The sequence below is a fragment of the Henckelia pumila genome, chromosome 2, assembly GCF_033568475.1.
Source record: "Henckelia pumila isolate YLH828 chromosome 2, ASM3356847v2, whole genome shotgun sequence".
NCBI classification, from domain to species: domain Eukaryota; kingdom Viridiplantae; phylum Streptophyta; class Magnoliopsida; order Lamiales; family Gesneriaceae; genus Henckelia; species Henckelia pumila.
In genome coordinates this window covers 141,427,182-141,452,856 of record NC_133121.1, presented here as the reverse complement: position 1 = coordinate 141,452,856, position 25,675 = coordinate 141,427,182, and the positions used below count along the sequence as shown (strand labels likewise).

The following is a 25,675-nucleotide window of genomic DNA, read 5'->3' as shown; positions in this document are numbered from 1 at the left end:
ATCAGTGAAAATAATAATATGAATTTTCTTGAAGATGTCAAGAAACTTAAAAAACTTCTCATCCAATGCTTTCTTCTTGAACCGCTGAGGATATGGCAGAACTGATTTTGGCACAGGTGGTTTCTCAGGTACAACTGCAGACTTGCTGGAATTTTTGCTATCAGAATTTTTGGACTCTACCACAATCTCTTCAACTTCCTCATCATCCACTACCTTTGGGTCATCAACCCCAAGTTTTTTACCACTTCTAAGAGTGACAACCTTGAATTGCTACCTAGGATTAACCTCAGTATTGCTAGAAAACACACCCCTCTGCTGATTATTCAATGCATTTGCCAATTAACCAATTTGTGTTTTAAGATTTTTCATAGAAGCACTCACATTGGTCAAGTCCGTATTCATACTATCAAGCCTATTTTCATTCCTCTTAAATCTTGTGGATGATTCTGCAATAAAATTACTCACCAAATCTTCCAACGATGCCTTACACTCACCATTCTGAGTATTGAACCCCGGTGGAGGATTCAACACATTCTTATTGTTTGCATAGGAAAAATTCTCATGATTACGCAAACTAGGATGATATTGGTCGAGTACAGGATTACCTCGATAATTGTTGTAATTCCCGTTGTTCACATATTGAGCTTGTTCCACACTCTCAATTCCATCAGCAAAATTTACGGCATTTGCTAGTGATGCTGTCTCAGTAGAACTTTGATTCCCTTTGGTCAGTGCAGCCAACTGTGTAGAAATAATAGCCATCTGAGCAGCCAAAGTATCAACCTCATGAATTACAACAGGCTTCCTTATTGCAGATCTCTCACTCGGCCACTGATAACTGTTAACAGTCATTTGCTTAAGCATCTCATAAGCCTCAGCAGGAAATTTAGCGAATATCGAACCTCCAGCGGCAACATCCAGAGAAATATGAGTTGGAACATTCAAACCATTGTAGAATATCTCAATCTGTTCCCAGTCCGGAAAATTATGGTTCAGACACTTCCTAAGAAATTCTTTGTACCGCTCCCATGCTTCATACATTAGATCATAATCTTGTTGTTTGAAAGTTGTGATCTCAATTTTCAGTTGGGCAGACTTGGCAGGTGGAAAGTACTTAGCCAGAAATTTAGATGTCATGTCTTCCCATGTAGTGATGCTCCCAAGAGGTAATGACTGCAACCAACTACGAGCATTGTCCCTAAGAGAGAACGGGAACAATCGTAGTCTGATGGTGTTTTCAGTAACACCATGAATTTTCATTGTGTCAGCAATCTCCAGAAAAGTGCGCAGATGCAAATTCGGATCTTCAGTAGCTGCACCTCTGAACTGATTCTGTTGCACCATATTAATCAAAGCTGGCTTCAACTCAAAATTATTTGCTGTGATATTCTGCCGAGCTATCCGAGAGTAATGATTATTGATCACCGGTCAAAAATGATTTCTGATTGGCACAGGAGCATTATTCACAACTCTTTCTCTTTCTTTAGTCATTTGTTGCAACTCTTCTTTTCTAGATTTTCTCAAAGATTTAACAGTTTTTTCGATTTTCGGATCAAAGAGCAGTGAGTCGTAACTTTGGCTTTTTCGCATAAATTGCATAGAAAAGAAAAGTTTTAAAATTAGAACCAATAAAATAAAATAAAATGCTCAAAATTAAAATTAAGACTAATTAGCATAATTTAATATAAATCAAATAAAATTCGTTTCCTGGCAACGACGCCAAAAATTTGTTGCGTGTTTATCGCTCGCAAGCGCACGATGTCAAGTTTTAATATATGAATTTAAGTCCAGGTCGATCCTATGGAGAATGAATAAATGATATTATATCAAATATTTGCAAATAATAAAATCCTAATCCTATGTAGAGCTACGAAAATGGTTTGATTTTTATAGAACTAAAATTTTCAAGAAACAAAACTAAATAACCAAATTCAATAAGCGATGAATGCTAAAGGTTCGACTTTACTTGATTTTCCACCACAATTTATTTCTAATGATTGTTTAATTATAAATTCTTCTAGTTTATTAGCCAAGAATTTCTATTATTTTTTACTACCTCTCTCGAGTGTCAAACAGAAATTCGTATTCAATAACAAACTCAATATCTCTATCTAAGTTAAACTATTAAATCCGATAAACAGCACAAGAATTCTTCTATGACTTCTATGGAGTTATATGCCTCTCGAACAATATAAACACCCAAGATATATTTTTCTATGTCGTATTCAAAATGGATTTGGATCCCCTACAGTGGGGGATCCCACAGTAGGGGGTGCTGTGGAGAAAATGACATCGTTTCCTCCACAGCACACGTGCCTTTTCATTTTCTTTCTTTTTTTTTGTTTGTTTTCTGTCTTTTTTTTCCCCCAAGTTTTGTAATTTTTTTTTTAATTCTTTAACTCAACAAGTTTGTTTTTATTCTTTTTTAAAAAAACAAAAAATAAAATTGGTTTTTCTTTTTATTTCAAGTTTTTTTTTAAAAAATTTACAATAAACCAAAGGAAATTCCGAAATTTTGGGACCTGAATATCCAAGAACGCGAACCCGACATATTTCGAGACTTAAATAATTTGGACCGCGGATATCCGGGATCTCTCGGGTAGGAAGAATAAATTCCGATTTTTTTTTTCATTTTCAAAATTTCGTTCAAAATACACCAAAAAGTGATTATCTATTTAAAAAATGTTATTTAAAAATTTATATTTCTAAATATAAAATAAATATTTTGACTTAAAGCATATAATATTAAAATATTTATGATAATGCTTCAAGTTTTTTTGTTAAAACAAGAACATTATACGATATATCATATAATTATTAATAAAATATTATGATAAAAATTACTGGATAAATTTTAGTAAATGGATTGTCAAATTGCATCTTTTATTCTAAATATTTGTTCTAATTAGATAATTATAAATATGAATTAATTAAATTATTAATTTAATTTTTAAAAAAGACACAAAAATAAAATATCATTTCGTGATTCTACTATACGATCGTTTCAATAATAAAAAATTACGTGAATTAAGTCGACAATTAATTATTATATGTGTTGAAACACAATAATATTTAGCTCAATCTATTATTAAAATTATTAATAAAATATATTATAATATTATTTCAAGAGGGATCGAGAATTTCCTCGGGATAAACTTTTATTCCCGATCTCTCTTCCGATATTAATCTAGACGGAAAAAATTTCAAAAACTCGGTTCGAGAAAATGTTGGGTTGTGGTTTTTTCGGGACGAGAATGAAATGCAATTCAAGAAGAGTCGGGATTTTGAGAATTTTTGTCGCCCCTACAATTTTTGTAAAAAAATAAAATAAATTTGGATAAATTAGAAAATAATAAAAGCCAATTTTGTTTTTAAAAAAAAGAAAAGAAAAAGGAAGCCTGTCGATTAACTTGAGTTAAACATATAAAAATATAAAAACTTGAAAGGCAAAAACAAAAAAACAAACAAAAAAAAAAGGAATAAAAAAAAAGAAGTATCTTGGAAAAAAAGAAAAAAGAAAACAAAGGAAAAAAAAAAAGGAAAAGGCACGTGTGCTGTGGAGGAAACGATGTCGTTTCCTCCACAGCACCCCCTACTGTGGGATCCCCCACAGTAGAGGATCCTGATCCATTCAAAATCTCCTCTCTCGAGTGATAGATTTCAAATAAAATATCATTCAATCTATGACAAGTAAATTGAAAGCATTAAAATTAGTAGAACACAAATAAACTGTACGAAGAAATTTAAATATATAAATCAAAATATCTCAATCATAGTTTCCAGTCAAGATCCGTCTACCTCTAGACTAAGAAATTAGTTCATAATAAATTCAAAGATCAAACAAAACATGTTTTTCAAATAATCCATAAAACGAGAAAAATAGAGTTCACAAAGAAAATATAACGAAGTAGAATTAAGCTTCTCCGTCGCCGGATGTCGCGGTCTTCCATCTTCGTACCGGGTTCTCGAGCTCTTGTGCAATCCAATAACTTCCAATATTTCCCTGCAAAAATTCTCAATGTCGGCGTCTCTGAAAAATTCCTCCTTTTATATCTTGCTTCCAAGCCCATAAAAGCCCATTAATCTTGAGTTCAAAGATATTCCCAAAATTCTAATCGATTTCCAAAATTATGTAGATAGCATCTCCAGTTTCCCGCAGATGCGTGTTAAATAGCGCATATGCGGTTTTCTCCGTTTCTTACTTACTGAAATTTCACGCAGATGCGTGATATTAGGCTGCAGATGCGCCTCTTCTTGTTCTCAAATCTCTGCCTGTTGCCGCATATGCATGAAATTTTGCCGCATATGCTTGAAATTGTATTCCAGATTTCTTAACTCTCTGCCTTTTGCCGCTTCTACACCTATTTCTCATGCATATGCGCCACTTTGCTTTCTCAATTCCTTGGCTTCAACCGCATATGCATGAATTTTACCGCATATGCGGTTCTTCACTCCTTCAAATCTCTGTCTCTTCACGCATCTGCTTCACTTCTCACGCATATGCGCCATTCTTTTCTCAATTATTTTTAGACTTTGACACAGCTGCGAGCAATTTAGCATGTTTCCTTCTTTAATTTCTTTTTTTTTTATCTATAAATTCACCAACTCATTAATCTCCCTACATACACATAAACAACAACGAAACCTCATAAAACTGCTCGAACAACGCAAAATTCAATTAAAATCATAACCCAATTAAGTGCATAAAATGCACTTATCAATCACATTCAATTTTAATCCGCTTCTTGATCTGCCCAATGATATCAGCAGCCTGTTGAACCAATTCTGGTCCCTCAACCTTTGGCTCCCCCACTTCTTTCCAGAACAGTGGAGTTCGACATCTTCGACCATACAACGCTTCAAATGGTGTCATACCAATACTGCTGTAACGCCCCAAAATTAGCTTAATCGAGATTATAGGAGATTGATATTGATAATAAAAGTTTATGAAATTCGAGAGTTGAATTGATATTTGATCAGGACTAAAATGCAAATTTGGGAAAATTTAGGGACCAAAGTGAAAATTTGAGATGTTGACTTGGTCTTATATTTAAAGTCTTGATTTAGGCATGTGAGTCATTACTTCTTCTTCTTCTTCCCTCCTCATTCATGCATACTCTTCCATTAACGCCCCTTCAAGCTCCTTGATCTTCTGGGTTTGCACGATCCGTCCGATAGAATTTCTATTCTTAGGTATTTTCGCGATCATGGCTGCGAGAGCTCTGTTCTACCGCAAGTATTTCTCCGATCGGTCATACTTTATTTTTCAGACATTGTTAGAATAGTATGATTTTCGGATATGTTGTTCTTGAGCTAGCATAAATCGTATATTCGAAGTCGGATCGGAAAAAGAAAGTCGTTAGGATTTGTTAGGATTTTTGGAAGCATAATTCAAAATTATGGATTTTGCGATTTGTTGGAATTGAGTTGAATTGGATGAATTTTTTTTGTTATGAGTTGTTTGGATTGATATATTGATGTCTGTGTTTTTCGGTTAGTCGTTTTATAGTCGTTATGCCGCCGGTTTGAATTTTCAGAATTTGGGGAGTTTCATTGAAGTTTGGATTTGATTTGGGGTTGATTGGTTGTTATTGAACTCTTTTGCATCTCCGTACAGATTTGGTTGAAGATCGTGGAGTTCAGATTTCGTAGAATCCGAAGCGTCGCAGAATTGATTGAGATTTGGTAACGAGTTTACCTTAATTGTTGAGTTACGATTGAATGTAATTTTGATTAGAATTCTCGTTCTTGTAGCTCTGTCCAGATTAAAGCTGCATCAAATCGAAGAAAAGGTAATAGATGACATCGAATCTTAAAGGGACAAATACTCGAGTTTAGACTGATACTCGAGTCCCTAAATCACATACATGCATGATTACCTATTATGATTGATTAAATGCATTGAGTTGGATTATTTGAATGTACTACGATTTCATTTGCATTCATACTGATCCAGAACGATTGATTTAAAAGGGGCTGAGTTGCTCAAGTTTTTATTAAACTTTTTGGGGACTATAATCGAGTGACATTGGTCGTCGAGTTACTCCATTAGCCCAAGGATCCTTATAGTTGCTCCAGAGTCTAGATGATTGAGATATGCATCATTCACCTCGATTGGGAGAGTCGGTGAGTTGTTGTGATATATTGACCTCGTGATCCCAAAAGAATGAACCAGATTCCTTGATTATCCGAGTCGATAATCTTGTTTTAAAGACATGCATTGCATTTTATTTCATTTTGAATTGAGTTGTTGATGTACTACTTGAATTGCTTGTCTTGTTATTACGTATATCATGATTTGATATATTAAGTGGATTATATGTTATGTCTCTTTTACTGGGAAATTGTATACTCACCGGATTTATCTGGTTGTTATCTTGTCTTTGTATGTGTGTTTGACAACAAGTTGGGCAGGTTCGAGTCAAAGGCAACATGACTAGATCGAGTTGTGAAGGATAAAGTGAGGACTTGGTTTAGAGGTCGATTTTGTAGTTTGATCTCTTTTGAACATGTTATGTATATATTGAGATTGAACTAGTTTGTATCGATGCATGTTCTACCTTTCTGAGTATATGATCAACCTTAGAACTTTATGTATTGTTCGATACTGAATTTTTGTATTGATGCATGTTAGAAATGAGGATTTTGAGGTTGAATTGGATTGCATGTTCTGCTGCTTGAAGTTTTATATTTCTGAGTTTTAGCAGGGAACGGACTGTAATGCCCCGATTTTATTATAATTGAGTTTAATCGAGATAATCAGAGTTCTCAGTATTTAAGAATCGTATTGATATTCGCAGGGGATCATTTTGCAAACTTGGAGAAATAAAGGACTGAAATGCAAAAAGTGAGATTTTATATATTATCTTTGGCAAGTTGACTTTCAAGTCACTTCAACCCATCACCCTCACTCCCTCCTTCCCTCTCCCTTCACGTACCGAACAGGAAGCCATGGGAGACGCCATTTTGAGCTTCTTCTTCCTTAGATTCGCTCGATCCGACCGTTAGATTTTCATTTCGAGTTGAGATTCACGATCACCGGAACGAGGGCTTCATTTAGACGTAAGTTTTGCTACGATCTCTTGAGCTTTGATTTTGTTGAGTTGTCAGAATTTGATAATATTAGAGTGTGTTATTCTTGAGCTAGCATAGATCGTGTATTCGAAGTCAGTTTGGAAAAAAGAAAGAGGTGAAATTCGAAATTGGTGATTTTGATTGAGGTTGGATTTGAGTTGTTTTGATGGATTGTGATGATGATTGAGTTATTGTGATTGTTGTTTGATAGTTTGTATTTTCGGATAGTTAGTTTATAGCCGTTATGCCTTCGAAATCGAGTTTGAGTTATCGGTTTTGGTTCGGTTTGAGTTGTATATCGAATTTGATTGAGTTTGAATTTCGAGTTGATATTGAGTCCGTATTCGATGTTTTGACAGTTTATTGAGGATTCGTGAGTTGATCGAACTTGGAGACTTGTTTATCGATTGAAGAATTGAAGACGGTATATTATTGATTGTTGTATCGACTTTGAGTTTTTTATCCGAATAGACTATGATATCGAGTTATCTCTTGTTGACAGGAATCACTTGAAGTTTCGAGAAAAGGTAAAAGTCGACAATGAAACGAATGGGAACGAATACTCGAGATTGACTCATTCTCGAGTTCCCGAAAATCACATACTACATGTTTATTTGCTTGAGTGAATTTGATTGTTATTCTATTTTCACTTGCATTCCATATTGAGCCGATTTCTCGATTCGTTTTGAAATTAGACGATTTAGGGAGCTATATTGAAGTGGCTTTGGATTTCGAGTTTTTCCAAGTGCCATAATACTTCTTATAGTTGCTCTAAAGTCTAGAGGTTGAGTTGAATGACATCCACCCCGAATGGGTGTGTCGGTGAGTTGTTGTGAAGAATTGGCCTCGGGATCCCAACCGAATAATGATTGATATTTTGATTATCTGATTTGATAGTCCCGAGTTTTGAATCCATGCATTCATTCATTCTCATTTTGATTTGTTACTGATTATTACATTTCAATCTGAGGTGTTTACTTGATATTGTGTGCCTGTCTCTTTTACTTAGAAATTATATTTCTAACCGGTTTATCCTGCTGTTGTCTTTGTTTGTATGTGTACTTGGCAACAGGAGGATCAAGAGCTGGACCAAGTCGTTTGGGTTAGCTCGGGGTATGATGATAGAAGTGAGACACCGTGTATCTTAGGGTCGTACCTTTTGGATTTGTACTGTTTTGTTTAGTCGAACGGATCCCTACCGTCAAACTTATACTGTTAAACATCGTTTTGTTGGTGTTTCAACTCCTTAGATCTCATGTATTTATGATGTTTGAACCTGGGTTGCTTGGATTTTGGGTTCGAGTTCGTAAAGATGTATTTTTATGCTTTGGTTTTTCTGCAGCCGAGTTGACGGTGCGGGCGCGCTTGGGTAGGCGCGGGCGCGCCTTTATTTTGTGAGGTCACGGCGCGGGCGCCCTGACTATTGGCGTGGACGCGCTGTTTCTTGCGAGGTCACGACACGGGCGCTCTGATTATTGGCGCGGGCGCGGTGTCCTTTGCGAGACTCCGGCGCGGGCGCGCTATTTTAAAAAAAAAAAAAATTTGATTCGTTTTTACGCGTCTCTTCGTGTTTGATTTTGTTTAATTATTCGAGAATAGGAGATTAGAAACGGGGTCTCACATTAAGTGGTATCAGAGCCATAAGATTCTTGGATTTGAACTAGAGTGAGCGGGGTAGATCGAGTCTGCATGAATTGCACTCTTGCATGTGATTGATTTATTTAAATGATTATTTTTAAATACGTGCGAGCATGCTTTATTGATTCGTGAATTAATTGAATTACATGAGTAGTGATTTAATTTATAAAGCATGAATTACATGATATATATTTGTCCTTGTACTATTATCTGTTCTCGTATATCATTGAAATTCATGAGTACTCAGAGCAGAGCTGTGAACACCGAGGTTATGAGTTTGAGAATAAGTCTGAGATATTGTGTCCTAACCCTTGATATCAGATGGCACCTCGAAGATCTTTGAGAAGGAATCAACCACCTTTGACTCCTCCTTCTACTGAGAATCCGCCGCCAGTGATAACTCCTCAGAATGATCAGGGTAGTACTGGGATGGATCAGTTTGATGCAACTGCAACCCCGATGGAGACTCTACTGAAAAAGTTTCGATCTTTCCGACCGCCTACTTTAACGGGTACCGAGAACTCCGTTGCTTGTGAAAGTTGGCTAGATGAAATGGATGAGCTCTTTGATTCCCTTGACTATACCGATGACCGCAGAATTAGGTTAGTCAGTCATTAGCTGCAGGGTGTTGCTAAGAATTGGTGGACCACAACCAAGAGAGAGAATGTGAACCGAGGCACCGCCATCACTTGGAGCTTGTTCAAGACTGAGTTCTTTAAGCATTTCTTTCCTGTCTCGTATCGAAAGGAAAAGGGTGCCGAATTTGCGAATCTGAAACAAGGGAACTTGAGCATTGAGGACTATGTGAGCAAATTTGACAGTCTCTTGAGGTTTGCACCTCACGTTGCAGATAATGAGGAAGCCAAGGCCGACCATTTCATCAATGGCTTGAACCCTGAGATATTTACCTTGGTCAATACCGGAAGACCTAACAACTTCGCAGATGCTATGGATCAAGCAAAGGGAGCCGAAGCCGTATTCTTGATGCAACGAGTTAATCAGGTAGCTCCTCAGCAGCAGTAGAGATCTTTTCAGAACCAGCCTGTTCAGTTTCAGCCTCAACAGTCTCAGTATCAGTACCAACCTTCTCAGCAGTCGAATCAGCCTCAGAGGTTTGAGGGAGGCAACAGTGGCAAAAACAGGCGAGATCAGTATCGGCCGAAGGGGAAGAATTTCAAAAAGTCTGGTAACAGTTCATCGAGTTCCAGTGGCTCTAAACAGTTCAGTTCTGGGCAGAGTTCAGGGTTTTCTGGAGCTTCGTGCAGCAAGTGTGAAGGACGTCATCCCAGTGATCAGTGTCGAGGCGTGTTTGGTAGTTGCAATATCTGCCAGCAGCCGGGTCACTTTGCTAGAGTTTGTCCTCAGCGAGGATCCGATAGAGCTCAGAGCGGCAGTTCTTCTCGACCGCCAGCTCAGCCAGAGAGATCAGCTTCTGCAGTTCATTCCTTTCAACCTCAACAGCAGACTCGTCAGGGAGGTAATCAGAATCAGAACAAACCTCCTCAACAGCAGGCGAGAGTGTTTGCCTTGACAGAGGATCAAGCCAATGCAGCCCCAAATGACGTGATAGCAGGTAACTGTTTGATTTTTGGCTATCCTGCATTTGTGTTGATTGATACGGGTGCTTCTCACAGTTTTATTTCTGAAAGATTTGTCGTGATGCATGATTTATTTGCTGAGCCATTATCTGATGTTGTTTCTATTACTTCACCTTTGGGTGGAGGAATTGTTTCGGTGAGAATGGTCCGAAATTGTGTAATAGAATCCGAAGAGAATTCGATTGAGATTGACTGCATCGTACTTGGATTATCTGATTTTGACTGTATTTTTGGGATTGATGCTCTGACCAAGTATAGGGCGACAGTAGATTGCTTTCAGAAAGTGGTTCGATTCAGACCTGAGATGGCAGACGATTGGAAGTTTTTCGGTAAGGGTTCTCGATCCAAAATTCCGTTGATTTCTGTATTATCCATGTCTCGTTTGCTACAGAAAGGAGCAGAGGGATTCTTGATTTATGCAATGGATGTTCAGAGGTCTAGTCCTGAGTTGTCTGAGATACCCGTTGTTAGCGAGTTTCCTGATATTTTTCCAGAAGAGATTCCTGGTTTACCGCCTATTCAAGACATCGAATTTAGCATTGAACTTGCACCAGGTACTCAGCCTATTTCGAAAGCACCTTACCGTATGGCTCCGTTAGAGTTGAAAGAATTGAAGGAACAGTTATAAGATTTGATTGCCAAGGGATACATCCGACCTAGTGTATCGCCTTGGGGTGCACCAGTACTTTTTGTGAGGAAGAAAGACGGTTTTATGCGACTTTGCATCGACTACCGCCAGTTGAATCAAGCGACGGTCAAGAACAAGTATCCTCTACCAAGAATCGACGATCTTTTTGATCAACTTCAAGGTTCTTCAGTGTATTCGAAGATAGATCTGCGATCAGGGTATCATCAGCTGAGAGTTCGCGACGAGGATGTGCCGAAGACAGCTTTCAGAACCAGATATGGGCATTTCGAATTCATAGTCATGCCGTTTGGTTTGACCAATGCTCCAGCAGTTTTTATGGATCTGATGAATCGTATCTTTCAGCGGTATCTAGATGAGTTCGTCATCATCTTCATCGACGACATTCTGATCTATTCGAAGAACCGTTCTGATCATGTCGAGCATTTGAGGATTGTATTGCAGACCTTGCGAGCCGAACAGTTGTATGCTAAGCTATCGAAGTGCGAGTTTTGGTTGGACCGAGTGGTTTTCTTAGGCCACATTGTATCGGGAGATGGAATATCTGTGGACCCCAGTAAGATCGAAGCAGTTATGAATTGGCAGAGACCGACATCAGTGCCAGAAATCCGAAGCTTCATGGGTTTAGCGGGGTATTATCGCCGTTTTATCGAGGGATTCTCTTCCATTGCAAAACCGATTACTCAGTTGACCCAGAAGAATGCACCGTTTGTTTGGTCCAAACAGTGTGAGGCTAGTTTCATTGAGCTGAAGAAGAGATTGACCAGCGCTCCGATCTTGTCTATTCCATCAGGTACTGGAGGTTTCTCTGTGTACTGCAATGCTTCTCACCATGGTCTTGGATGCATTCTTATGCAGAGGAAGCACGTCATAGCTTATGCTTCGAGGCAGCTGAAGCCTCACGAGACTCTTTATCCGATCCATGATCTCGAGCTAGCTGTAATCGTGTTTGCTTTGAAGACTTGGCGCCATTACCTGTATGGCGAGTCGTTTGAGATATTTTCTGACCACAAGAGCCTGAAATACTTGTTTTCTCAGTCTGAGCTGAATATGAGGCAGAGGAGATGGATGGATTTGCTTAAGGACTTCGACTGCGAGATCAAGTATTATCCTGGAAAGTCGAATACAGCTGCAGAAGTTCTTAGTCGGAAGCTTTGTTCTTTGTCTCTTGCTATGATTGGTGTCTCTCAATTGATTGAAGACTGTTGTACTTCTGGTTTGGAGTTTGAGACCGATAGGAGATCCATCAGAGTTTTTGCGATTCAGGCCGAGCCAGAGTTGTTTCAGTTGATCAGAGAGGCACAGAGATCCGATCCGAGCATTCAGAGTTCGATAGAGAAGGTCCGATCAGGTCATCAGTCAGAGTTTCAGGTCAAGGATGATGTTTTGTTTGTGAACAACCGTATAGTTGTGCCCGATGTTTCTGAGTTGAGGCAGCGTATTCTACGAGAGGCGCATTGCAGTTGGTTCAGTGTTCATCCTGGAGGCCGAAAGATGTATAATGACTTGAAGACTCAGTTTTGGTGGAAGCAATTGAAAGGAGATGTCACGAGATTTGTGTCCCGTTGTCTGAATTGTCAACAAGTGAAAGCCAAGAGGAAGAAACCAGGTGGATTGTTACACACTTTGCCTATTCCGGAATGGAAGTGGGATCATATCTCCATGGATTTTGTCACGAAGCTACCGCGTACAGTCAGAGGTTGTGATGCGATTTGGGTAGTGATTGATCCGTCACGATCAGATGGTCGAGTTGTATGTCAGAGAGGTTGTGAGATTGCACGGCGTGCCAAAGTCGATAGTATCAGATAGAGATCCGAGGTTCACTTCTCACTTTTGGCACAGTTTGCAGGAGGCATTGGGTACTCGTTTGCACTTGAGCACAGCGTATCACCCTCAGATCGACGGTCAATCCGAGCGTACGATCCAGACTTTGGAGGATATGCTTCGCGCTGTAGTGCTTGATTTTGGATCAGGTTGGCAGGAGTCCTTGCCTCTAGTGGAGTTTTCGTACAATAACAACTTCCAGGCGAGTATTGGAATGACACCTTTTGAAGCTTTGTACGGGAAAAAGTGCAGATCTCCGTTATTTTGGGATGAGATTTCAGAATAACCTGAGTTGGGTCCAGATATGATTCGAGATATGGCAGAGCAAGTGAAGTTGATCCGAGTAAGAATAAAGACAGCCCAAGACCGACAGGCCAAGTATGCGAATGTCAGACGCAGACCACTGTGTTTCGAGCAGGGAGACCGTGTGTTTCTAAAGATTTCTCCGTTCAGGGGCACTGTCAGATTCGGAAAGAGAGGAAAGTTGTCGCCGAGGTTCATTTGTCCGTATGAGATTCTGAAGAAGATAGGCGATCTTACCTATAGGATTGCTCTTCCTCCGTCTCTTTCAGGCATCCACGAAGTGTTTCATGTTTCAATGCTTCGTAAATATCATCCGGATTCGTCCCACGTTCTTCAGCTGGATGAGGCTGAGTTGGATGAGACTCTGAGTTACTTTGAACGACTGATTCAGATTCTTGACAGAAAAGAGAAGCAGCTCAGAAACAAGTCAATTCCATTGGTGAAGATACAGTGGAGTCGTCACGGAGTTGAAAAAGCGACTTGGGAGACCGAATCTGATTTGAGGCAGCGATTTCCAGAGTTATTCGATTGAGGTGAGTTCGTCTTCAGTTTGTTTCGTTCTTGTTCAGTCTGTGATCTGTCAGATTTCGAGGACGAAATCGAATCTTAGAGGGGAAGAATTGTAATGCCCCGATTTTATTATAATTGAGTTTAATCAAGATAATCAGAGTTTTCAGTATTTAAGAATCGTATTGATATTCGCAGGGGATCATTTTGCAAACTTGAAGAAATAAAGGACTGAAATGCAAAAAGTGGGATTTTATATATTATCTTTGGCAAGTTGACTTTCAAGTCACTTCAACCCATCACCCTCACTCCCTCCTTCCCTCTCCCTTCACGTACCGAACAGGAAGCCATGGGAGTGATAAGTGCAATTTATGCACTTATATTTTGATTTAGCTTGGCTTTTGTTGTGTTTTGAGCGATATTATACATTTCCCTTGTTGTTTGTGTTGTTTGCAGGAATTTAAGTGTTATTCATTTTAATCGGCCAAAAGAAGTGAAAAGGAGGTGAAAAAGAGTTGAAGAACAAAGAAATAAAATTGCCCAGACTAGCGCCCCAGCGCTACAAGCCAAGCGCTCCAGCGCTACACGGAGCCTTCCGAAGGGTGAAAAGTCGAGGAAATAGCGCTATCAAACCAGCGCTCCAGTGCTGTTGAGGAAATTGGACGGGCGCTCCAGCGCCAATGACTAGCGCTCCAGCGCTGCGCAATCCTAAAATTTGGAAAGTTTTTGATCGAGTTTAAGAAAGGATTTTAAGGCTTATTCTGAGGGATACGAGGGTTAGAGAGAATTTTTCAGAGCATAAGACGGCTATTGAGCGATTGGAAGTGCACAAGAGCTTGAGAATTCGGTACGAAGACGGAAGACGGTGGCATCCGGCGACGGAGAAGCTTCATTCTAATTCGTTCTAGTTTCTCTTTGAACTCTATTTTTCTTAGTTTATGGATTGTTGGAAAAACATGAGTTATTTGATTTTGAATTGCGTTATGAACTAATTTCTTAGTCTAGAGGTAGACGGATCTTGACTGGAAACCATGATTGACATATTTTGATTTATATATTTAAATTTCTTCACACAGTTTATTTGTGTTTTCCTGATCTTAATGATTTCAATTTACTGGCCATAGATTGAATGATATTTTATTTAGAATCTATCACTCGAGAGAGGAGATTTTGAATACGACATAGGAAAATACATCTTTGGTGTTTATACTGTTCGAGAGGCATATAACTCCATAGAAGTCGTTATAAGAATTCTTGTGCTATTTAACGGATTTAATAATTGAACTTTGATAGAGATATTGAGTTTGTTATTGAATACGAATTTCTGCTTGACACTCGAGAGAGGTAGTAGAAAATAATAGGAATTCTTGGCTAATAAACTAGAAGATTTTATAATTGAACAATCATTAGAAATAAATTGTGGTGTACAGTCAATTGAAGTCGAACCTCTAGCATTCATCGCTTATTGAATTTTTTTTCGTGAACTCGTGGTTATTTAGTTTTGTTTCTTGCAAATTTTAGTTTTATAAAAATCAAATCAACTTCGTAGCTCTACATAGGATTAGGATTATATTAGTTACAAATATTTGATATAATATCATTTATTCATTCTCTGTGGGAACGATCTGGACTTAAATTCCTGTATTATAACATGACATCGTGCGCTTGCGAGCGAAAAACACGCAACAAGTTTTTGGCGCCGTTGCCGGGGAATGAATTTTATTTGATTTATATTAAATTGTGCTAATTAGTCTTAATTTTGATTTAGAGCATTTTATTTTATTTGTTGGTTCTAATTTTAATTTTTTATTTGTCTATGCAGTTTATGCGAAAAAGCCAAAGTTACGACTCACTGCTCTTTGATCCGGAAATCGAGAAAACTGCTAAAGCTTTGCGAAAAGCTAGAAGAGAAGAGTTGCAACAAATGGCTGAAGAAAGAGAAAGGGAAAGAGCTGTCAATAATGCTCAGGTGCCGATCAGAGATCACTTTCGACCGGTGATCAATACACATTATTCTGGGATTGCTCGGCAGAACATCACGGCGAATAACTTTGAATTGAAGCCAGCTCTGATTAATATGGTGCAGCAGAATCAGTTCAGGGGTGCAGCTACTGAAGATCCAAATTTGCACCTGCGTACTTTTTTTGGAGATCGCTGACACAGTAAAGATTCATGGTGTTACTGAGGACACCATCAAACTACGATTGTTCCCGTTCTCTCTTAGGGACAATGCTCGTAGTTGGTTGCAATCACTACCTCCTGGGAGTATCACTACATGGGATGATATGGCTTCCAAATTTCTGGCTAAGTATTTTCCACCTGCTAAGTCGGCTCAGTTGAAAATAGAGATTACTACATTCAAACAGCAAGATTTTGAGCAGTTGTATGAAGCCTGGGAGCGGTACAAGGAGTTGCTTAGAAAGTGTCCAAACCATAATTTTCCGGACTGGGAACAGATTGAATTATTCTACAATGGTTTGAATGGGCCAACTCGTATTTCTGTGGATGCTGCAGCTGGAGGTTCGATATTTTCTAAATTTCCTGAACAGGCTTATGAGATGCTTGAGCAAATGACTGTTAACAGTTATCAGTGGCCGAGTGAGAGATCTGCCATAAGGAAGCCTGCTGCTGGAATTCATGAGGTGGATGCATTCACTACTTTGACTGCTCAGATGGCTACTATTTCTACACAGTTGGCTGCACTGACCAAAGGGAATCAAAGTTCTACTGAGACAGCATCACTGGCGACTGCCGTAAATTCTGCTGATGGATTTGAGAGTGTTGAGCAAGCTCAATATGTGAACAACAGGAATTACAACAATTATCGAGGTAATCCTGTACCCAATCAGTATCATCCTAGTTTGCGTAATCATGAGAATTTTTCTTATGCAAACAATAAGAATGTGTTGAATCCTCCATCGGGGTTCAATACTCAGAATGGTGAGGGTAAGACATCGTTGGAAGATTTGGTAGGTAGTTTTATTGCAGAATCATCCACAAGATTTAAGAGGAATGAAAATAGGCTTGACAGTATGGAGACACACTTGACCAATGTGAGCGCTTCTATGAAAAATCTTGAAACACAAATTGGTCAACTGGCTAATGCATTGAATAATCAGCAGAGAGGTGTGTTTCCTAGAAATACTGAGGTTAATCCTAGGGAGCAATGTAAGGTTGTTACTCTTAGAAGTGGTAAAGAAATTGGGACTGATAATCCAAAGGCAGTGGATGATGAGGAAGTTGAAGAGATTGTGGTGGAGTCCGAAAATTCTGATAGCAAAAATTCCAGCAAGTCTGAAGTTGTTCCTGAGAAACCGCTTGTGCCAGAAGCTGTTCAACCATATCCTCAGTGGTTCAAGAAGAAAGCGTTATATGAGAGGTTTTCTAAGTTTCTTGACATTTTCAAGAAAATTCATATTAATATTCCATTCGCTGATGCTTTGGAGCAGATGCCACACTATGCTAAATTCATGAAGGATGTGATGGCAAGGAAGTGAAAGCTTGAAGAGTTTGAAACAGTGAAGTTGACAGAGGAGTGCAGCGCCATCCTACAAAAGAAATTGCCACAGAAACTGAAAGACCCAAGGAGTTTCACTATTCCTTGTATTATTGGTGGTGCGACTGTTAATAGGGCATTATGTGATTTAGGTGCAAGTATTAATTTAATGCCTTTGTCTATTTTCAGGTCTTTGGAGCTTGGCGAGGTGAAACCAACCACGATTACTCTGCAATTGGCTGATCGTTCTCTTACTTATCCTAGAGGAGTTGTGGAAGATGTACTGGTAAAAGTAGACAAGTTTATTTTTCCTGCTGACTTTGTAGTGCTTGATATGGAAGAAGATCAAGATGTCCCTCTAATCTTGGGGAGACCATTCTTGGCGACTGGCAGAGCGTTAATTGATGTGCAGGAGGGTGAACTAACTCTACGAGTTGGTGGTGATGCTGTCACTTTCAATATCTATAAAACCATGAAATACCAAGAGGAGGTACATTCTTGTAATCGCATTGATTTATCTAATTCTTATGAGAATAATTTTTGTGCAGGATTGGAATTGGAGGACGTTTTGGCGAGGTGCTTAATTAATTCCATAACCCAATTTGATGGGGATGATTGGGAACTTAGAGAGTAATTTCTCGCTCTTGAAAGTTTGCCAAAGGAAAAAGATGGCCAAGAAAAAATTGAATCATTGTCTTCGGAAGTCGAAAAAGAGGTATCAGTTTCTACTCCTGAATTGAAAGAACTGCCTGGTCATTTATGTTATGCATTTTCGGGAGAAAATTCGACTAACCCGGTAATTATTTCATCTTCTCTTACTCATGATGAAAAAGATAAATTATTAAGAGTTTTGAGAAAATTTAAATCTGCGTTGGGTTGGTCAATTTCTGATATCAAGGGAATTAGTCCCAATATTTGCATGCATAAGATTTTAATGGAGGAGTCATATACTCCCTATGTTGATCATCAAAGGAGGTTAAATCCTGCGATGAAAGAAGTGGTAAAAGCTGAGGTGTTGAAATTATTGAATGCGGGTATTATTTATGCTATTTTTGACAGTTCTTGGGTGTCGCCAGTACAGGTTGTGCCGAAAAAGAGAGGTATGACTGTAGTTAAAAATGAGAAAAACGAGTTGATTTCGACTCGTACTGTTACTAGTTGGAGAGTTTGCATTGATTATAGAAGGTTGAATAAGGCTACTAGAAAAGATCATTTTCCTCTTCCTTTTATTGATCAGATGCTTGACAGGTTGGCAGGTTATAAACATTACTGTTTTTTAGATGGCTATTCTGGCTATAATCAAATTGCTATAGCGCCAGAGGATCAAGAGAAAACAACTTTCACATGTCCCTATGGTACTTATGCTTTTAGGAGAATGCCATTTGGTTTGTGTAATGCACCGGCTACTTTTCAGCGGTGCATGATGGCAATTTTTTCCGACATGGTGGAAGAAGTCATGGAAATTTTTATGGATGATTTTTCTGTGTTTGGGTCTTCGTTTGATCATTGTTTGCACAATCTGACCCTTGTTTTGCAGCGTTGTCAAGAGAAAAATTTAGTGCTTAACTGGGAAAAATGCCACTTCATGGTGCAAGAAGGCATCGTACTTGGGCATAAAGTGTCATCTAATGGGCTTGAGGTGGATCGAGCAAAAGTGGTTGCGATTGAAAAGCTTCCACCGCCAAATAATGTGAAAGCTATTAGAAGTTTCTTGGGACACGCCGGGTTTTATCGTCGCTTTATTAGAGATTTTTCTAAAATTACCAAGCCTTTATGTAATTTATTAGAAAAATATACATCTTTTATTTTTGATAATGCGTGTTTGCAGGCATTCACGAAAATCAAGGAGGCACTAATTTCTGCGCCTATTATGATTGTGCCTGACTGGAAGGATCCGTTTGAAGTAATGTGTGATGCCAGCGATTATGCTGTAGGAGCAGTTTTGGGACAACGAAAAGATAAGATGTTTCGGGCGATTTACTACGCCAGCCGCACTCTTGAAGGAGCACAACAAAATTACACCACTACTGAAAAAGAGATGCTGGCTGTGGTGTTCTCCTTCGACAAATTCAGGTCGTATCTCATAGGCTCAAAAGTAATTGTTTATACTGACCATGCAGCTATTCGTTATCTCTTTGCCAAGAAGGATGCCAAGACAAGATTGATTCGGTGGATACTCTTACTACAAGAGTTTGATTTCGAAATTAGAGACAAGAAAGGGAGTGAAAATTTAGTAGCGGATCATCTGTCTCGCTTGGAGTTGGAAGGAAAAGTTGAACATGAACTCATTAAGGAGCAATTTCCTGATTAACATCTTTTTGAGGTAAATTCTAAACTTCCTTGGTTTGCAGATTTTGCTAATTTTCTTTCGTGTGGTGTTATGCCTCCAGATCTCAATCATCACCAAAGGAAGAAATTCTTTCATGATGTCAAGTTTTATCTGTGGAATGATCCGTTTGTGTACAAGAAGTGTTCGAACCAAGTGATAAGGAGATGCGTGGATGAAGCTGAAGCAAAAGAGATTTTGGAACAATGTCATTCTGCACCGTATGGTGGTCACTTTGGAGCCACACGGACAGTCGCCAAGGTACTTCAGTCTGGTTTTTATTGGCCAAATTTATTCAAAGACAGTTATACCTTGGTAAAATCATGTGATAGATGTCAAAGGATGGGGAATATATCTAGGCTTCATGAATTACCTCTCACAAATATTTTAGAGGTTGAATTATTTGATGTGTGGGGTATTGATTTTATGGGACCATTTCCTATATCCTTTGGGCAATCGTATATTTTATTGGCTGTTGATTATGTTTCGAAATGGGTGGAAGCAATCGCCACCTCCACTAATGATGCTCGTGTAGTGGTGCAGTTTGTGCAGAAAAATATTTTCACGAGGTTTGGAACACCAAGGGCCATTATCAGTGATGAAGGTACGCATTTTTGCAATAAAATCTTTAATTCATTGCTGACAAAATATGGTGTTAGGCATAAAGTCGCATGTGCATATCATCCACAAACAAATGGGCAAGCTGAAATATCCAACCGGGAAATTAAGCAAATTCTGGAAAAGACTGTCAACACGAACCGGAAGGATTGGGCAGTTAAGTTGGATGATGCACTATGGGCATACCGGACCGCGTTCAAAACTCCTATTGGCATGTCTCCATATAGGTTGGTCTTTGGTAAAGCATGCCATCTGCCAGTGGAGTTAGAGCATCGAGCGTATTGGGCGGTGAAAAAGTTGAATTTTGATATGAAAGCTGCTGGAGAAGAGCGATTGTTGCAGTTGCATGAGATTGAGGAGTTTCGTAATCATTCTTACGAAAATGCCAAGCTCTACAAAGAAAAAACCAAAAAGTGGCATGACAAAATATTACTAAAGAGAGAGTTCGAGCCTGGACAACATGTATTATTATTTAACTCTCGTCTCCGCTTATTTCCAGGTAAGTTGAAATCAAGATGGTCTGGTCCGTTCACCGTGGTGAAAGTGCATTCCTATGGCGCCATTGAACTGAGCTGTCAAGATGGTCAGACATTCCAAGTCAATGGGCAGAGGTTGAAACATTATTTTGGCAATGAAGTGCGGAACATGGAGAAAGTTGCTTTGATAGACTCTGCATAAACACTCCAGAAAAGTCGGGCTGACGACGATAAACCAAGCGCTCTTTGGGAGGCAACCCAAATTTTTTTTTTTAAATTTTGTTTTATTTTATTTCTTTTTTTAGTTACTTTTATTGAATTTCAGTTATTTTACTAATTTTGGTCCTAATTCGGAGTTTTATTGCAGGTTCTGTTCTTCACAAAAATCACATTTTGGAGTATGAAATTCGAGAATATAGCGTTCCAGCGCTCTCCATATAGCGCTCCAGCGCTGTTCTTACGTTGGATTTTTTTAGAAAAGTCGAAAGTATAGCGCTCCAGCGCTATCTTCCAGGCGCTCCAGCGCTAGTATGTGAGTTCCAAAGTCGAAGATATAGCGCCCCAGCGCTCTCAATATAGCGCTCCAGCGCTGTTCTGTATCATCAAAGTCGAAGATATAGCGCCCCAGAGCTCTCAATATAGCGCTCCAGCGCTGTTCTGTATCATCAAGGACGAAAGTTTAGCGCCCCAGCGCTCTTAAACAAGCGCTCCAGCGCTGTGTCTGAAAAACAACGGGCGCTCCAGCGCCACTTATATAGCGCTCCAGCGCTATCGCAAAAATTTTGAAAAATAAAAGGGGATCTCAGAATTCATTCAGTCATAATCCTTCAGATTTCCTAGCCTTGTTCGCCGCCTCCAAGAAATTGGTCCCTGCAATTCGAAAAAAAATCCCACCTGAAACTCTCGGCTACACCATACATCGCACAAATTCATCCTTTCCTCGCATCTTGTTCGAAATTTCGTCATCCGGGTTTCAACATTTTCGCAGCTAGGGATTTCGAGAAAAGGGACGTCGATCTCTATTATTTCTGTCGAAGAAGTGAGCTTCGAATTCATTGAGGGGTGAAGCCGAGTTGTTCTATATCTTGTCAAACTTTATCTATTCCGCCGGACTCGACACCAGCCGAGGTAAATTGAACATTTTGGGGCTGAAAAATTCGGCCGATTTCTTATATTGGAAGGGCTCCGTGCTGCATATTATTTACATGTTTATGGTGCTTTTAGAATTGATCATCCGAAATTGTTGTGAGAAATTCGTACATGGATTGGAAGTTGATCATTAGGTGGTGCATAATATTTGTTTATTTGTTATTGGAGGGGCCAATTTATGTGACATTGTTGTTCTGCTGAAGATTTGCGATTTGTGCGGTTATATCGGGTTGGTAGACTTGTTATTGTTGGTTGTGCGGCGTGGTAAATTGTTTAGATTGGTTGGAGATTAAGCGGCATAGTGGGCGGTGGTGTACTGTTGTGTTGAAGTATTGCTTGGTTCAATTGAGATTGCACTATTGTAATGGCTCCGAGAAAGAAACAAAAGCAGGGTGCATCTTCGTCCGGTACTTTCGATGCCCATCGGTTTTGGGATGAAGAGGCCGCCAAGAATTATTCTCTCATGGTGAGCAAGAGCATGGTTAGAGAAAGAGGGTTCGATCCTAATTCTCCTCTACCTTTGTGGGATGTGCGACAAGCAGCTGTTGCGCGAAGATGGACGAATTTTGTCCAACATCCCGGTGATGCTATGATTTCTTTGGTCCGGGAATTTTATGCCAATCTAAAATGTAAGCATGAGCAATTCCATGTTCTAGTGCGAGGTAAGCGAGTGGCATTTGATGGGCACACCATTAATACCCTCTATGGTATGCCATCTATAGATGAGGATGAGTATTCGGCATTCAAGGCGAGTGATGTGGACTATGATGAGATTATTGCCACTCTTTGTGAAGAAGGGGCACAATGGAAGATGAAGAATGAAGCAGTGGTACATTTTCCTTCCGGGAAAATGAAGCAAGACGCGAGGTCTTGGTTTTTCTGATAGCTGCTCGTGTGCTGCCCACTGGACACACTTCTGAGGTAACAGCGAAACGGGCTGTGCTGACTTACAGTATTGTCACAGGAAAGACGGTGAACTTGGGGAACATCATTCAGGATTCCATTATTTCGGCGGTAAAGGGCACCATGACTGGTGGATTGCCGCACCCTGCTCTGATCACCGCGCTTTGTGCGCATGCTGGAGTTACATGGGGTGCAGATGAAGAGCTTTTTAAGGTTCAAGGACCTATTACTGGGACTACACGAGAAAATATACCACCCCCTCCGCGAGCAGCCGCACCTTGAGATCACCCGACGAGTAGCAGCCAGCCACCACCACTACCACTTACTGGAGCATATGAGCATTTTGATGAATGATTGACGCGAGTGGAGCAGCGGCTAGACCTTCATTGTCGTCGGACTGATATTTTCATGGATTATATGGTGGATTTCACGACGACTCTAGCCCAGCGCTTTCCTGGCTCCAGTGAGGATCCGCAGTTTCCCCCACCTCCTACGTGGCAACCCCAGGATGATGACATGGGCGATACCACTGATGGTCGTCGCCATAGGTACGTGTCTTCCATTGTTCTTTTATCAATTCATTGTACATTAGGGACAATGCACGAATCTAAGTTTGGGGGGGGGGGGTCTTGAACTGTTATGTTGGTTGTGATTTGGATGTACAATGTTTGATGTTTATGTGGTTGTTGAATTGTTGGGTTGTCGAAAGTGGTTGAGTTGAAACGTAGTATGAAATTTGGATAGTTGTTGTTGCATGCTGAATTAGTCACTAGTTCCTGCATCTGTGTTTTTAGTTTCTCGTTCGTATTATGTTTTTGCTTGTTTTGTTTTGTGTCAGTTTTATTGTTCAGTTGTTCGTTTTATTTTAATGTTGTCTGTGTTCGGTTGTGTGGTTGTTTATTTGAAAAAACAAAAACAAAAATATGAAAATGAGAAAAGAAAAAGAAAAATGGCCTATGACGATGAAGTTGAAAAAAAAAAAGAAAAAAAAAGAAAAGAAAATATAATCTAGTGTTGGCGACATTGGATCTTGAGTTCTCACTTTTTCTGCACTATAGCCTTGACTGTCGATACTCCTGATAAGTAGAGAAAATTGTGTGGATTTTGTGAGAAGATTAGCTGATTTGATTCTTAACTTTGGTGATACATATTCGAAACTGAGGTAGATTTTTACAAACAGAGAAATGATTTAGGCAACTTTGTTTTTGAGCCTGCAAGCCTTTGATTTGTTAGTCTTTCATTTGTAGCCTTGCAAAAAAAAAAATCCAATTGGATGAAAAAGAAAAAAATAGAAAAAGATGGAGAAAGTAAGGTGAGGGAAGGCATTGAAAATGGATTGAAATTTGAGTCCAAAGAAAATGCAAAAAGGTGTAGAATGTATGGAGTAGAGGAGTCAGACAAATGTCTGACAATGCCCTGCAACTGATAAACCTAGCCTACTCAATACCGCAGAAAATTATAAATATCCAATTCTCTTTACTTGAACCCTATATGCTTACATTGATTATGGATACTTCTCTGCTATAAAAAGTGCTTGCCTAAAAGAACTCCCTGATAAGTCCTGTTGATCTTTGGGAGTAACGGTTGAACTTGGTGGAGAGTGTGTTGAAACTAGAGAGCGGGGTTAATGACTCTTTGAGGCTTACTGATTGCATGATTTGACCGAAAGTTAGGTGGGTAGACAAGATTGGCTAATCACACACACACGAGAACTCTTGAGAAAATTAGCTACACATGGATTAAATTGTTGAACATCTGAGGCCAGTTGGGTTAATAAGTTTTACTGTTTTCTTGTGTGTTTTTAATTCCCTGTGCGTCTTAGTATTTTGTTTGTGTTGTTTTGTTTTGCTCGGGACTAGCAAAAAGTTCAAGTTTGGGGGGATTTGATAAGTGCAATTTATGCACTTATATTTTATATGATTTAGCTTGGCTTTTGTTGTGTTTTGAGCGATATTATGCATTTTCCTTGTTGTTTGTGTTGTTTGCAGGAATTTAAGTGTTATTCATTTTAATCGGCCAAAAGAAGTGAAAAGGAGGTGAAAAAGAGTTGAAGAACAAAGAAATAAAATTGCCCAGACTAGCGCCCCAGCGCTACAAGCCAAGCGCTCCAGCGCTACACGGAGCCTTCCGAAGGGTGAAAAGTCGAGGAAATAGCGCTCCAACGCTATCAAACCAGCGCTCCAGCGCTGTTGAGGAAATTGGATGGGCGCTCCAGCGCCAATGCCTAGCGCTCCAGCGCTGCGCAATCCTAAAATTTTGAAAGTTTTTGATCGAGTTTAAGAAAGGATTTTAAGGCTTATTCTGAGGGATACGAGGGTTAGAGAGAATTTTTCAGAGCATAAGACGGCTATTGAGCGATTGGAAGTGCACAAGAGCTTGAGAATTCGGTACGAAGACGAAAGACGGCGGCATCCGGCGACGGAGAAGCTTCATTCTAATTCGTTCTAGTTTCTCTTTGAACTCTATTTTTCTTAGTTTATGGATTGTTGGAAAAACATGAGTTATTTGATTTTGAATTGCGTTATGAACTAATTTCTTAGTCTAGAGGTAGACGGATCTTGACTGGAAACCATGATTGACATATTTTGATTTATATATTTAAATTTCTTCACACAGTTTATTTGTGTTTTCCTGATCTTAATGCTTTCAATTTACTGGCCATAGATTGAATGATATTTTATTTAGAATCTATCACTCGAGAGAGGAGATTTTGAATACGACATAGGAAAATACATCTTTGGTGTTTATACTGTTCGAGAGACATATAACTCCATAGAAGTCGTTATAAGAATTCTTGTGCTATTTAACGGATTTAATAATTGAACTTTGATAGAGATATTGAGTTTGTTATTGAATACGAATTTCTGCTTGACACTCGAGAGAGGTAGTAGAAAATAATAGGGATTCTTGGCTAATAAACTAGAAAATTTTATAATTGAACAATCATTAGAAATAAATTGTGGTGTACAGTCAAGTGAAGTCGAACCTCTAGCATTCATCGCTTATTGAATTTTTTTTCGTGAACTCGTGGTTATTTAGTTTTGTTTCTTGCAAATTTTAGTTTTATAAAAATCAAATCAACTTCGTAGCTCTACATAGGATTAGGATTATATTAGT

The 25,675-nt window shown here is 39.1% G+C and overlaps 2 non-coding genes across 2 annotated transcripts; one reads left to right on the top strand and one right to left on the bottom strand.

Moving 5' to 3' along the window:
* Positions 1–982: 982 nt before the first annotated feature.
* On the top strand, positions 983–1,089 carry LOC140885721 (small nucleolar RNA R71). The gene has a single exon (XR_012151138.1). It is a non-coding gene; the product is annotated as a small nucleolar RNA R71 (small nucleolar RNA).
* A 14,835-nt stretch (positions 1,090–15,924) lies between these two features.
* Positions 15,925–16,030, bottom strand: LOC140885689 (small nucleolar RNA R71). The gene has a single exon (XR_012151108.1). It is a non-coding gene; the product is annotated as a small nucleolar RNA R71 (small nucleolar RNA).
* Between the last annotated feature and the right edge of the window lie 9,645 nt (positions 16,031–25,675).